Source organism: Choloepus didactylus, chromosome 7 (genome assembly GCF_015220235.1).
Source record: "Choloepus didactylus isolate mChoDid1 chromosome 7, mChoDid1.pri, whole genome shotgun sequence".
Lineage (NCBI taxonomy): Eukaryota > Metazoa > Chordata > Mammalia > Pilosa > Megalonychidae > Choloepus > Choloepus didactylus.
This window is the reverse complement of record NC_051313.1, coordinates 124,031,869-124,048,215: the sequence shown is the minus strand read 5'-3', so window position 1 is coordinate 124,048,215 and position 16,347 is coordinate 124,031,869. Positions and strand designations below refer to the sequence as shown.

General features: G+C 41.1%; 1 non-coding gene across 1 annotated transcript; it reads right to left on the bottom strand.

Annotated features, from left to right (window-relative positions):
• Positions 1–348: 348 nt before the first annotated feature.
• On the bottom strand, positions 349–420 carry TRNAA-AGC. Its single transcript has one exon. It is a non-coding gene; the product is annotated as a tRNA-Ala (tRNA).
• Positions 421–16,347: the final 15,927 nt, after the last annotated feature.

Sequence of the window (16,347 nt, the reverse complement as noted above, 5' to 3'; positions counted from 1 at the left end):
TATATCTCAATAAAACTGAATTTTAAAAAAAGACAAAAAATGTGACATTTTCTCTTCTTCAGTCTGTCAGCTGACATGGACATAGAGAGAGAAAGAGAGGGAGGTAAGGAGAGAAACGGGTGAAAAACAGAGAGAGAGCAAAAATCTAAACGATTGTCTGACGGCTTCACGTTCTGTTTTCCCTTTACATTAGTGGTTTCTTTCCTTTTCACACCCTAATATTTAGTACTAATTCATTTTGGCGCCTAAGGCCTTCATTAATCCCAAAATGCTGAAGCGACTTCAACTAGGAATAAGTTGGATTCTCTGTTACTATACAATTTAGGAAAAGTCGGACCCACGTAAAAATGGAGGTACTGGGGATTGAACCCAGGGCCTCGTGCATGCTAAGCACGCGCTCTACCACTGAGCTATACCCTCAGACATGCATACCTCCTCAGGGTACTGGAAGAACTGATTCCAGTATTATCTGCTAGTGTTGGACGCTTTATATCGAGAGGTCAAAATCTATTCTACTGTTTCTGAAACCCTCTAGAAAACAGACATTGCATTCTGGAGCGAAAGACCCTGTTCCTGCAACTGGGGATCTTTTCGCATTCGTCGGCCCCTCCAAGGACTGCTCCTAGTTGACTTCATAGCTTCATGGTAGTTCCTTACCAGTTCCAAGAAGAGTCCCAGGATGGAACATTCTCTTAAGACTTCAAATCCCTTCCTTTCAACCTAGAAAAGACAGAGTGCGGTAAGATATAAAAATCAGTACGGAGACAGCTTCTCAGGAAATTTAGGTACAGGTGGGGAGATAAGACCGAAGTGGAATTAACTCACAACACTTGGCGTTGTGAGCCCAGTTTCTTTGTCTGGAAAAGTGGAAGCGGCCTTCAAGCGGCCTCCAAGACGCTTTCTGTAACTAAAGACACGGAGGAGAGGATTAGGAAGGGCGCTCCTGTCGATTCTGCCTCTTTCAGACAGAATCCTTTCCGCAATGAGCGAACACAAGGGGAGCCAGAGAAACAAATTAGCTTTTTGTAAACCCTCCCTACGTCTGGACAGATCTCAAACCCAGGCTTTCCCAGGGGCACAAAAAGTAGACGTTTCCCTCCTCTATACAAAAAGTGTGCGACAATCAACCCAGACAAGTGCTTTGGAGGAAAACATGACACGAGGGGAGGGGCAGCAACGTACATAATTTTAGTTGCCGTCCCCGCTCCCATCCCCCACCCCCCACCAGTGATTATGAAAATCAGCAAGGTTAGGCTACCACTAGACTAGCAAGTCAAATGTCTGAGAGCTGGAGAGGGCTGAAGAAGAGAAATGGCGCGGAGGAAAGGTATAGAGAGGCGAGAGCATTATGACACGAAAGTGGGGAAAGTAAGGAGGCAAGTGTGCGAAGCAAGTGGGAGAAGTAAGAAGCAGGGAAGAGAGAGCAGAAGAAGGAGAGGACAGGAAGAGGTTTGGAGGCGACCCTCTAAACACAGATAGAGTTAGGATAGGCAAGGATGTTGGACGCTGTCGCAGCCCAAGAGGGCCATGCCAGTCCAGAGGCCAGAGAAGACCACGAGCATTTTCTGATACACGAACTTTTATTCAGGGCTTACTTACAGGGTGAGAAGTCGTGGAGAGATCATGATGGCTCTCTCAGGCTGGGCAGGCATCACGTTCGCAGGGAAGACGACCCAGGATGCAAAAAGGACAGAAAGCCTTTTATAAGGGGTTAAGACAAAGGCCTTCCTAAGGGTTGGGGAGCATAGATGCAGGAACAGATTACTTTGACCGGGGGGTGGTGCAGGAAGGACTAGAATAGCACTTAAGTAATTACATTTTGCTCTTTTTGTGAGACTAAGCCTCTCACTTCCTACCTGCTTGCATGAAGTTACATTTTAAAGTCTTACTGGCTTAGAAAGACAAACATTTAGGTTAAACATTTAGCTCCCTAGGTCATGCAGACTTGTGCACCAAAGATCTGCAGGCCTGTTTTGCTCAGGCCACGGGTTGCTACAGAGGCATGCAAGCTCCTCGTTTCCCCAGCGTTTTCACCAGGTCGGCAGTAAGAGGGAAGGCTCCTTTCTTTGGCAAAGTAGGCTGAAAACGTAAGTCCCAAAAGAAGATCCGGTTCGTTTTGTCCAAGATTATCATGGTTTGAGAGCGCCTCGCTGGATAAACAGGTTGAGCAATTTGTGGAACGCTTATGTGTTAGAATTTTTGTTGCAGTGCAGTGCCTGTTGGAATCCGCACCTCTGTACAGAGAAGCAGGAAAAGACGCGTTGTCTGTACTGTTGTCTGTCTGTGACTGTAGCCGGAGCAGATTGAGTGTAGAAGCAGGATCCACCGGCGGCTTTGGGCTTAAGTATCTGAGGCAGCAATTGATTTTTAGCTTGTTGGGCTTGGAATATCAGGGGAAAATGAGAAAGGTAAGTCAGACAAAAAGCAAATATATTTGACTTGAGTACTTTTTCAAGAATGCTAATGTCACCGCTTCGGAGAGCTCATCAGATTTAATCTGAGGATCCAGACTGCAAGTCTTTTCGCCGATTCTTTAGTTCTTCCATTCTTGTTTCCTGTTCTTAAACAGAAGTTCCTTGAAACCCAGTATTCTTCTGGAAAACTCTTTGGGCATTTTCGATGTTCTCCTTTACTATTAATATCCTGCACTTATCTCAGCGGGAGTTTGAAAAGGCAGGGTTTGAATAGGGGAAGTCAGGTTTACAGTACCATTTGAGAACAACCCTATAGTTTATGTAAATATCTTGTTCTTGTCAAAGTTTCATCCATAACGTCGGTATTGATTAGAGAATTGTGCTTGAATCAATCATTACATGATAGTGCAAAATGATGACTCTATCATTCCTTCCCCATTTATTAATTGGCATAACTGTAAGGAAAACTTTCTCTCCTTACTTCCTTCTCTTTTTCCTTCCTTCCTTCCTGTTCTTCTGCTTTTCTCTTTTTCTCTTTCTTTTGTATCAATATGGACTCAAGTAGATTTATTTTATTCAGTGGGTTATACTCCCTCTTGTTCGTTATTCATTTCAATGTTCAGAGTTTCCAAGATTTGCCCAAGTAGATTCTATGGCCTTTTGAGTTCCAACCACCTTTTTTTTTTCCCTAAGAAAATCACTTTATTCTAATTAGTTCACAGATAATAACATCACTGTAGCTTGTTTAAAGAGGCCACACAAACATTTGTCCAGCTCCAAACTCTACACTAGCTCAGTGGACTTCTATACTATAAGAATACCTTCTCACTTTGTGATTCTGCAGCAAAGGGTCTATTAACCATAGAGGAGAGGTTTAACTGGTGACTTTACACTTATACTTTCATTATCAATTATAGTTTTATGCTACATTAGCTTGGACATGAGAGCAGATTTTCCATTTCTTCATTTTCAACTTCTTAATTAGGTGAATCCATTTGCAAATCTGTTCTGCTTCGGCACCTCACTGAAACCCTCACAAATCTTAAGGTCACCCAAGTTCTGGGCACACTCCAAAAACTATTCCATCTCATGGTAACAAGGACCAAACTGCTGCTGCTGGTAGTGGTGGTTTGCTGGCTGGGCTTCCTGAGGCTCCTGCTAAGTGATGTTGGGCCCTGAGGCCCACCAAGCCCCCAGTGATAGCATGACCCAGGGCTATTTTCTGCCTTCCTCTTTCCAAGTTTTGTGTATTGCTTTTCTCATAATGAGAAGAGTGGCTTCCAATGACAACAACATATTTACTCATTTGCTCAATCCTTAGATACACAAAAATAAAATCCTAATTGCTGCACTTATAGCCCTACAAAAATTTATTTGTGGCTCTTTTGTCTCTGTAATGTAATATAAGTTCAAAGTACTGTGAAAAACTTACTTGGATTAATTCATTTTTTTTTTTTCTATTCAGTGTGGTTATATTATCATTTGAAATGCAGTTATTGTTTTTGTTGTTTTTGTTGTTCTGTTTGTGTTCAAATTTAAAGTGCTTTTCCTCTATACTTGTTAATCTGGTTTGAAATTTGTCTATAAAAACTATTAACATAATCCCAAGAGAAGTGTCACTGAAAAGAGAGATTTTGAAATTGCAAGAGAATGTTGTATCTTGGGACTCTCTGAAGTGGAGGAATGGAAGTGTCCGTAAGTCATCTTCTCTGGACTGGACTTAAGGGTGGGCTGACAGGAGTGGATAGATCCTAGGAACAGTGCCTTTCTGTCTAGAATGGTTACCTTTTTCCAGATGGAGCTGTGAAAGAGAATGCAACATAGGGGTTTCAGAAATAGCAGAATTGTGTATAAGAGATCTTTGTGCTACAAGTTTCGGGTCCTCTAATACACACAGGCAATAATGGATACATGCCATAAATATATCTTGAACTTGGCACACAGCTCAAGGAGGGGGGATATAGCTCAGTGGTAGAATGTATGCTAAGCACACATTTGTTACTAAGACTTAGATATGAAGCCACTAAAAGTTTTGTACAGAGGAATGACCTTGTCTGGTTTAGTATGTTCTTGTCTAGTTTAGTCTCTAAAGAGTCATGAGAGACAGATGCGGAATTACGGAATACACTGAGAGGCAACTGAATTCATCTATGTGGGAGATGGTGGCTGAAAAGTTGGTGAGATGTGGTAATATTATGCATGTATAATTTTTTTCATTTTTTTTTATTGTGGAATATAACATATATACATAAAAGTGATAACTTTCAAAGTGTGATTTAATGAGTAGCTAGCAAATTTCAAAGAATGTTATGGGTTACAGTTCCACCATTTTAGTTCTTTCCTTCTAGCTATTCAAATACCCTAAGAATGAAAAAAATTATGTAAAGATTCACTATTCATAATCCTTTGTTAGATTCTATCTTGTCTGTTGTTACCCCTTCTTCTAGTTTAATCACTTGTCAGATCTTCAGGAATGTCTAGGCAGTGACCACCCTAACTTGTTCATGTTGAAAAGGGATTGTGCCAGTTTGGATGTATTATGTCCCCCAAAATGCCATTATCTTTGATGCAATCTTGTGGGAGCAGATGTATTAGTGTTGATTAGATTGGAATCCTTTGATTGAGTTTTCCATGGAGAAGTGACTGAATCAACTGAGAGTGAAATGTTTGATTGCATAATTTCCATGGAGGTGTTACCCCTCCCATTCAGGGTAGGTGTTAATTGGATCACTGGAGTCACATAAAGGAGTTCACAGACAGAAGGACCTCAGAGCAACTGAGAGTGACATTTTGAAGAAGAGCTGCAGCTGAGGGACACATTTTGAAGATGGCCTTTGAAAGTAGACTTTTGTTACAACAGAGTTTGCTCCAGAGATACTAAGAGAATACCCCCAGATGTCTAAAGAGAACTGTCCTGAGAGAAAGCCATTTTGAAACACAACCTGGGAGCCAAGGAAGAAGACATCTGCCACATGCCTTCCCAGACAACAGAGGTTTTCCAGATGCCATTGGCCATTCTTCTGTGATGGTACCCTATTGTTGATGCCTTACCTTGGATACTTTATGGCCTTAAGACTGTAACTTTGTAACCAAATAAACCCTCTTTATAAAAGCCAATCCATTTCTGGTGTTTTGCAAAATGGCATCATTAGCAAAACAGAACAGGGGTGTTGACATTATAGGAAAGGGGGATGCATCTGGTTGGTGTTCTTGAAGAAGATGTTGCCTCTGGTTTGGAGACTTATCTGGCTTGGGAACATGCTGAAGGTTTTAAGTTCCTGAAAAATAAACTTAGTGAGTGAAACTTTTATAAAGTTTCATATAGGGACCAAGGTATTCTTTAAGGTTTCCAGGACTACTGTTGATTTGGGCTTGTCATACGGTGGCTGTTTGGCATATCTAGCTAAATCTTGCATAGGATTAACCTCCAGGATAGCATCTCAACTCTATTTGAAATCTCTTAGCCACTGAAACCTTATTTTGTTGCATTTCTTTTGCCCCTTTCGGTCAAAAGGCATTCTCAATCCCTTGATGCCAGGGTCATGCTCATTCATGGGATCCATGTCCCACATTGCCAGAGAGACTCACTCACCTGGGAGTCCTGTTCCTCATCAGGGGGAGGGTGATGAATTTATTTTCAGACTTGGGCTTAGAGAGAGAAAGACCACATCTGAGCAGCAAAAGAAGTCCTCTGGAGATGACTCCTGGGTGTAATTGTAGGTGAACTTAGCCTCTACTTTACAGCCATAAGTTTCACAAGAGCCAGCCTCAAGATCAAGGGCTTGACTTAATAAGTAGGTGGTTCCTAATTTCACATAACATATGTTCTGTCCAAGATAAACAATCTGTGGCTCACGTTATCTTCATGTGGTTGTACCATCATCATCACTCTCCATTTTAGTCAGTTCTCATGGCCCAAAACACCCGAAATCTCTTATCAGCACTTAATTATTTATCCCTAGTATTTGTGTGGTACTAGTAGGGTATTCCTATTGATTGTATTCCCTAGTATTCAATAGATAGTTTTTCCCATATACCACTCTGTTGTTAACTGTTTGTACCAGTATCATAGCTTAGAGATATATCATGCAAGCACTTACTTATATTTGTAGTGCTAATCTTTGGGATACATGCCTTTAAATAACCCCTTTCCACCATGTTCACCTTCAATGCAACTCTGATACTTATAATCCCATTAACGAACAATCATCACCCCTATCTATTCCCGTAACTTTGAACTCCCCCTCATTAACATATCTGAACATATTAGGTTATCATTTCCTTTTCACTAGCTTCTGTCTATCCTTGGTCCCCCATATTCTACATTATAAGACATGATTTTACATTGTTCAGGGAGTTCATAATAGTGGTAACATACAGTATCTCTCCTTTTGTGTCTGACTTTTTCACTCAGCCTTATTTCTTCAAAGTTCATCCATGTTGCCATATGTTTCAGGACCTCGTTCCTTCTTAGTGCTGCATGGTATTCCATGACTTGGATGTACCACATTTTGTTTATCAATTCATCTGTTGAAGGACACTTGGATTGTTTCCATCTCTTGGCAATTGTGAACAATGCCACTATGAACATCAGTCTGCAAATGTCTGTTCATTTCCCTGCTTTCTTCTGAGTATATACCGAGAAGTGGAATTGCCGGATCATAGGGTTACTTGATATCTAGTCTTCTGAAGAACTGCCAAACTGTTTTCCACAGGAGTTGTACCATTATACATTCCCACCAGCAATGAATAAGAGTTCCAACTTCTCCACATCTTTAGCATTTGTTGTTTCCTGTTTGTTTAATGACAGACATTCTTATTGGTGTGAGATGATATCTCATTGTGGTTTTGAATTGCATTTCCCTAATACTTAGTGAAGATGAACATTTTTCCTGTGTTTTTTAGACACCTGTATTACCTCGTCAGAAAAATGTCTTTTCACATCCCTTGCCCATTTTATAATTAGGCGTGTTTGTATTATTGTTGTTGAGTTGTAGGATTTTTTATATATGCAGGTTATCAGTCTCTTATCAGATATATCATTTCCAAATATTTTCTCCCATTGAGTTGGCTGCCCCTTCACCTTTTTGATGAAGTCTTTTGAGGCACAGAAGTTTTTGATTTTGAGGAGTTCCCATATATCTATCAAGACCTCCCACTTTGTTCTTCTGTTTTAGAATGTTTTTGGCCATTTAAGACCATTTTTCCTCCCAAATAAATTTAATAACTCACTTTTCCAAGTCTGCAAAATAGGTTGTTGGAATTTTGATTGGAATTCACTCTTAAACTTGATATCCTGTAACTTAAATACATCATAACAGTCCTCATATCTATAACTGGTCATAGCTCATATTTATCACTAACTTCTTCCACTACCCATTCCATGTTCCCTTTACCCTCAGCAAGCACTTCAGCTGGCTGTGGTTCTTTGCCTGGTGGGGTGACACAAACCTTCATTCCTGAAGATTCTGGGCCATTGGTAGTCCTGCCTGGATTGGGTTGTTGCAGTTTTTCATTGACTTTAATCACAGAGTATGGTAATACTAAGAGATACCCTAGGGAATCTCTTGTATTCCAGGAAAATTCTTCTTTACCTCTAGTGTGTAATTGCAGTCCCAGTTCCCCTTGCTAATCAGGATCAATCACCACCTCCAGTGCAGTAATTCCCTTCCTTGTCTGATGATTCAGAAGCATGAGAAGCCCAAAGTGGCCAGGTGGCAGTCTTAATTTCCAGTTCAACGGAATTATTTTGTCTTCTGGTAGGAGCAATCCTCCTTTCAGAACTAAGACCTGTAGATGAGCAGAACTTAAGGTTGCAGAAACAGGAAGCGAAAATTTTTCTAGTAGACATTAGGGGTGATAGTGAATGGTGCCACTCCCATTTCCACCCCTTGATTCCTGGACCTGTGAATCCTGGCTATGCGAGAAACAGCATCAGAGTGAATGCTGATTCAGAGCATGCACAGCCTCCTGGAGAACATTTCCCCAGCCCTGCAAGGTATTGCCATCTAGTTAGCACTGTAATTGAGTCTTCAACAGGCCATTTCATCGTTCTGGCAACCCAGCTGCCTCAGGATGGTGGGGAACATGATAAGACTAGAGAATTCCGTTAGTATGTTCCCATTCCCATACTTCATTTTCTGTGAAGTGGGTTTCTTGATCAGAAGCAATGCTGTATGGAATACCATGTTGGTGGATAAGGAATTCTGTAAATCCATAGATGGTAGTTTGGGCAGAAGCATTGTGTGTAGGGAAAACAAACCCATATCTGGAGTATGTGTCTATTCCAGTTAGAACAAATCATTGCCCCTTCCATGATGGAAGTGGCCCAATGTAATTAACCTGCCATCAAGTAGCAGACTGACCACCTCAGGGAATGGTGCCATATTGGGGATTGAGTGTGGGTCTCTGCTATAGCATATTAGGCACTCAGTGGTAGCTATGGGCAGGTCAGCCTTGGTGAGTGGAAGTACATGTTGCTGAGCCCATACATAACCTCCATCCCTACAACCATGACCACTTTGTTCATGAGCCCATTGGACAATGACAGGAGTGGCTGTGGAAAGAGGCTGATTGGTATCCACAGAACAGGTCATCTTAGCCGCTTGATTATTAAAATCTCCACTGCTGAAGTCATCCTCTGGTGAGCATTCACATGGGACACAAATATCTACATGTATTTTGCCCACTCAGAAAGGTCTATCCACATACCTCTTCACCAGACTTCTTTGTCACCAATTTTCCAATCATGTTCCTTCCAAGTCCCAGGCCATCCAGTCAAACCATTAGCAACAGCCCATGAATCAGTATACAAACACACCTCTGGCCAGTTCTCCTTCTGAGTGAAAAGAACAACCAGGTGCACTGCTCGAAATTCTGCCCACTTGGAGGATTTCCCCTCACCACTGTCCTTCAGGGACATGCCAGAAAGGGGCTGCATTGCTGCAGCTGTCCACTTTCAGGTGGTGCCTGCATATCATGGAGAACCATCTATAAACCAGGCCCAAGTTTTCTCTTCCTTAGTCAACTGATTGTAAGGAACTCCCCAAGAGACCATGGCTCTGGACTGGGAAAGAGAAGGTAATGTGGCAGAAGTGGGGGCCATGGTCATTTGGGCCACTTCCTCATATAACTTACTTGTACTTTCAGGACCTGCTCAAGCCCTGTCTTGTATATACCATTTCCATTTTATGTGCTGTACATGCCCAATGTATGGCTTGGTGGGTCAGAAAACACCCAGCTCATGATAGGTAACTTAGGTCTCATGGTAACTTGGTGGCCCATGGTTAAGCATTCTGTCTCTACTAAAGCCCAGTAGCAGGCCAAAAGCTGTTTCTCAAAAGAAGAGTAGTTATCTGCAGAGAATGTTAAGGCTTTACTCCAAATTCCTAATGGCCTGAGTTGTGATTCTCCTATAGGAGCCTGCCAAAAGCTCCAAACAGCCTCTTTATTTGCTACTGACACTTCCAGCACCATTGGGTCAGCTGGATCATATGGTTCAAGTGGCAGAGCAGGTTGCACAGCAGCCTGGACCTGTCACAGAGCCTCCTCTTGTACTAGTCCCCATTCAAAACTAGAAGCTTTTCTGGTCACTCAGAAAATGGGCTGGAGTAGCACACCCAAATGAGGAATATGTTGTCTCCAAAATCCAAAGAGGCCAACTGGCATTATGCTTCTTTTTTGGTCATAGGAGGGGCCAGATGCAACAGCTTATCCTTCACCTTAGACGATGTGCCAGTTTGAATGTATTATGTCCCCCAAAATGACATTATCTTTGATGCAATCTTGTATGGGCAAATGTATTAGTGTTGATTAGATTGTAATTCTTTGAGCATTTCCATGGAGATGCAACCCACCCAACTGTGGGTGATAACTCTGACTGGATAATTTCCATGGATGTGTAGTCCCGCCCAATCAGCATGGGCCTTGATTAGTTTACTAGAACACTATATAAGGTCAGACAGAAGTAGTGAGCTTGCTACAGCCAAGAGGGACACTGGAAGAATGCAGGGAAGCTGAGAGAGGAGCTAAACAGAGACATTTTGGAGATGACCTTTGAAAGCAGACTTTTGCTCCAGAGAAGCTAAGAGAGGACAAACACCCCAAGAGCAACTGAGAGTGACATTTTGGAGAGAAGCTGAAGCTTAGAGTGGACCATCCTAGAAGAAAACCACTTTGAAACCAGAACTCCAGAGCAGAAGCCAGCCATGTGCCTTCCCAGATAACAGACGTTTTCCGGATGCCATTGACCATCCTTGAGTGATGGTACCCCCTTACCTTGGACACTTTATGGCCTTGAGACTGTAACTTTGTAACCAAATAACCCCCTTTTGTAAAAGCCAATCCATTTCTGGTATTTTGCTTAATGGCACCATGAGCAAACTGGAACAGGAGAGATATCTTGACCTTCCCCACATCACTGGACACCTAGCAATTTTACTGAGTTGGAAGTCCCCTGTATTTTTGTGGGACTTATCTCCCATCCTCTCACATGCAAATGTCTTACCAATAAGTCTAGAGTAGTTGCTACTTCTCGCTCACTAGGTCCAATCAACATATTATCAATATAACGGACCAGTGTGATGTCTTATGGGAGGGAGGAATGATCAAGGTCCCTGTGGACTATACTGTGACATAGGGATGGAGAGGTTATATACCCCTGAGGTAGGACAGTGAAGGTATACTGCTGGCCTTGCCAGCTGAATGCAAAGTGTTTCTGGTGGTCCTTACTAGCAGCTATTGAGAAAACAGCATTTGCCAGATCAATAGCTGCATACCAGGTACCAGGTGATATGTTGATTTGTTCAAGCAATGGTACCACATCTGGAACAGCAGCTGCAATTGGAGTCACCACCTGGTTAAGTTTACAGTAGTCCGCTGTTATCCTCCAAGACCCATCTGTTTTCTGCACAAGCCAAATAGGAGAATTGAATGGAGATGTGGTGGAAATCATCACCCCTGCATTGTTCAAGTCCTCAAGAGTGGCATTAATCTCTGCAATCCCTCCAGGAATCCAGCATTGCTTCTGATTTACTGTTTTGCTAGGCAGGGGCAATTCTGGTGGCTTCCATGTGGCCTTTCCTGCCATAATAGCCCTCACTCCACAAGTCAAGTAACCAATGTGTGGATTCTGCCAGTTGTTGAGTATGTCTCTTCCAATGAGGCATTCTAGAACTGGGGAAATAACAACATAATGGGTCTGGGGACCCACTGGACTCACCATGAGATGGACCTGAGCTAAAACTCCATTGATAACTTGACCCCCATAAGCCCCTACACTGACTGATGGACCAGAGTGATGTTTTAGGTTTCCTGAAATTGTCACTTCTGAGACAGTATCTAGTATTCTCCAAAATATCTGATCATTTCCTTTTCCCCAATGCATATTGACTCTGGTAAAAGGCTGTAGGTCTCCCTGGGGAGGACTGGGAGGAAGATTAACAGTATACATTTTTGGCAATGTAACAGGATCTTTCCCTCATTCAAGGGGCTATGGGTCTATAAACTGTCTTGTCTGGGAGTTGATTAAGGGGCCATGACTCTGGTTTTGTAATTCAGGCTAGACTTTTGTTCACTTGACCTAGAATTCTTCTGCTTATACAGATCAAATGAGAATTTACTAGACTGCCCATCAATTTTACTTCTCGGTAACCTATGATCCACTAGCCACTGCCATAAGTCTCTGTGAGTCAGATTATTTTGACTGCTGGTTTGAGCCTGCTTTCTGTTTTGGTAGCCATGCCCACCTTGTCTCCAGGATTAACTGCTGCCACGTAACTTTTGCCAACTGGAGTTCCAATTATCCCCATTGTGTTTAAGGATTCCAGCTCAGTGACAGCAGTTCCCACAGGAGTAGCTGCCCTGCAGAGAAGGGGGACTACAGAGCTTCTCAGGGATGATGAAGCTAGTCTCACAAATTTATTCCTCACAGTCCTAGTAAAAGGTGTGTCTTCTGGACATTCCTGGGTTGTGAGTAATCCTGGGATTACTTATATGTTGCCTCATCCTGAAAGGAATATAAGGCTTTCTTTTGATCCCCATATGGAGAATATAAGGAGAGTGCTACAAACATTGTTTTCCAATCATTTATTCATTAGAAAGTATTTATAAATTATGTGTAATGTGATAATCATTGTAAGAATCCTTTATATTTCCAGGCTTTGCACATTAGGAATTACTAAAGGATAGGTAGTCTGTGGCTTCAGGAAGTTTTGTCTGGTGCTAGAGGGGCTGTGGGAGACAAATGCATCAGAAATTACAATATTAACTGATAGGGTGACACACAGTCCTTTCAGTTATTTGGGTGAGGAAGCCATTTTTCAAGATACAGTGTTGAGGGGCAGTACCACCACCTTGGATGGCAGAAGATAATTATTTTTATATTCCACATACTAATATTGAAGTACTTTTTTATTTCCCGAGTGGAGATGCCCAGTAATCAGACTAAAACACATATCTGGGCTTCACATGTAATTGTGGAGGGTAGAAGGTTGGAGGGGAAGATGGAGATTAATTGCAGAGAGAATGCGCTTAAAATCACATATTTATGGAAAAGCTGATCCAGAGATGGGTTGAGTGATAGGAAGAATATATGACAAAGGAAAAAAACTCAAAGAATCACTAAAATTTTAGGACTCTGTTGTAAAGAAGCCCAAGAATAAGCTTTAAAAAGAGATTTAAAGAAGTTGGAGGGGAAAAAGGTATCCAGGAAAAATAAGCTTCAGTGGCAGAGAGATTCCAAAAGGAGCCGAGAGGTCACTCTGGTGGGCACTCTTACGCACAATATAGACAATCCTTTTTAGGCTCTAATGAATTGGGGTAGCTGGTGGTAGATACCTGAAACTATCAAACTACAACCCAGAACCCGTGAATCTCTAAGACAATTGTATAAAAATGTAGCTTATGAGGGGAGACAATGGGATTCGGAAAGCCATAAGGACCATACTACCCTTTGTCTGGTTTATGGATGGATGAGTAGAAAAATAGGGGAAGGAAACAAACAAACAAACAAACAGACAAAGGTACCCAGTGTTCTTTTTTACTTTATTTGCTCTTTTTCACTTTAATTATTATTCTTGTTATTTGTGTGTGTGTGTGCTAATGAAGGTGTCAGGGATTGATTTAGGTGATGAATGTACAACTATGTAATGGTACTGTGAACAATCGAATGTATGATCTGTTTTGTATGACTGCATGGTATGTGAATATATCTCAATAAAATGAAGAGTTAAAAAAAAAGAGTGAATTTTAAAAATGGCATGGCAGTTGAAAGCAGCCCAAGTGTCCAGGAGCAGATGAATAGATAAATAAAATGTGGTATGTACACTAAATGGAATATTATTCAGCCATAAAAGGAATGAAGTCTCTGATGCATGCTTCAAACATGGATGAATCTTGAAGACATCATGTTGAGTGAAATAAGCCAGACACAAAAGGACAAATATTGTATGATTTCACTTATGTGAAATACCTAGGTTATGTGAATTCAGAGAGACAGACAGATTACCGGTTACCAGGGTGGGATGGGGTGGAATTTAAGGGTAAGGAGATATTGCATAATGGGTGCAGAGTTTCTGCTCAAGATGATGAAAAGTTGGGGTAATGGATGCTGGTCATAGTGGCTCAATACTGTGAATGTAACTAATACCACTGAATTGTACACTTGAAAGTGATTAAAATGGGAAATTCTGAGTTGTATACATACTACCACAATAAAAAGTTTAAAAAAAAAAAGGTACCCAGGAAGCTCAAGGAGGACTGAGATGTAAGGAAGTGGTCAAGGAAGATATGTTCAATTCTTAAACCCTGGTAGCTCTAAATGTAATGTTTGGAAATAGGGTTTTTGCAGAAGTAATCAAGTTAACATGAGACTGTACTGGATTAGGTTGGGCCCTAAATCCAATGACTGGTGACTTGATAAGAGAACAGAGAGATGTATTTGAATACAGAGATGAGAGGAGACAAAGGTAAGAAGGTGATGTGACAATGCAAGCAGAGACTGGAATGACAACTACAAGGTAAGAAATGTCAAAAATTGCTGGGAACCACCAGAAACTAGGAAGAAACAAGGAAGTATTCTTCCCTAGAGCCTTCAGAGGGAACACGGCCCCGCTGGCAACTTGATTTCAGACTTCTAGCTTCCAAAATTCCCCCAAGAGTTTCTTGTAACCTACCTCCCCTTTGGGCGGTTCCCCTGCATGACAGCCTCTGAAATTTCACATGCTGTGAGATTTCCCCTCCCACACAAACTGTCAAGCTAATGCCCCAATAATTAGCTTGTGTTTTTTTGCCATCTACTGGTCATACCTTTTTCTTGGTCAGCTCTGAAATTCTCACACCCAAAGTCTTGACAGCATATAGAGAAGAAAAATCAACCAATCTAATACAAGCCAGAATTGATACAGAAACATTCCAGATATTCAGGAAGTTAAGTATAGACACAGAAGATAAAAAAGAGGTCTATATTCAACTTTTAGTGATGAAAACTCAACACTTGAGAAGAAAAAGTTACACTTGATAAATGTAAGAGCAGATTTGACATTTCAGAAGAAGAGATTAGTGAGGCAGAGGACATAGCATTAAAAAGTTTACAAAGTGAAACACAGAAAGCAAAAACAATTAAAATTGAAAAGAGGACCAGTGAGATGTGGGACAACTTGAAGTAGCCTAATAAATGGATTTGGAGTTTTCAAAAGAGAGAGTAGGACAGACAAAATATTTGAAAAAGTAATGGCCAAAAAATTCCCAAACTTGATGAAAAATATGCGCTCACAGATACAAGAAATCATTGCACCCCCAACATAAGAAATATGAAAAAATCCATACAAAATGGCATCATAATCAAATTGCTAAATACCAGTGGTAAAGAGAAAATCTTATAAGTAGCCAGAGGAAAAAAGATATGTTACATACAAAAGAACAAATACAAGAATTACTGTGATAAGATATGTTACATACAGAAGAACAAATACGAGAATTACTGTAATTACTTGTTGGAGCCAATGCAAGTGAGAAGACAGAGGAGGAACATCTTAAAGTGCTGAAAGACAAAACTTAACCTAGAATTTTACATTTGGTGAGAATATCTTTCAAAAATGAAAGCAAACTGCATACTGATGTTCATAGCCGTGTTATTCACAATAGCCAAAAAGTGGAAGCAACCCAAGTGTTCATCAACAAATGAATGGATAAACAAAATGTAGCACACTCACACACACACACACACACACACACACACACACACACACACAATGGAATATTATTCAGCCATAAAAAGGAATGAAGTTCTGACACATGCTACAACATGGATGTGATAGGTTGAATTATGTGCCCCAGAAAAAAAACATGTTCATAATCTTAATCCATTCATGTGGGTGTGAACCCATTGCAAATATGAATTTTTGAAAATGTTATCTTTAGTTAAGGTGTGGCCCAAGTGAATGAGGGTAGACCTTAATCCTATTACTGGAAGGTTTATGAAGAGAAGGGCACATGAAGAAAAAGCAGCTGGAAGTTAATGGAACCTAGAATAGAAAGGAGAGGACATTACCATGTGACATGAAAGCCAAGGAACCCAAGGAACTCTAGTAGCAAGCACCAGAACACCATGGTCTTTGGGGAGAAAGCGTCACTTTGCTGACACCTTAATTATGAACTTCTCCTAGCCTTAAAACTGTGAGCCAATAAATTGGCTTGTTTAAGCCAACCCGATGTATGGTATATGTGTTAGTAACCTGGGAAATCAAGACAATGAATGAACCTTGAAAACATGTTAAGTGAAATAAGCCAGACACAAAAGGACAAATATTGTGTGATTTAACTTACATGAAATAACTAGAATATGCAAATTTATCACAAAGACAGGTTGCCAGGGGCATGGGGTGGGAGTGAATGGGGAGTTGATGCTTAATTGATACACAGCTTTTGTTCAGGG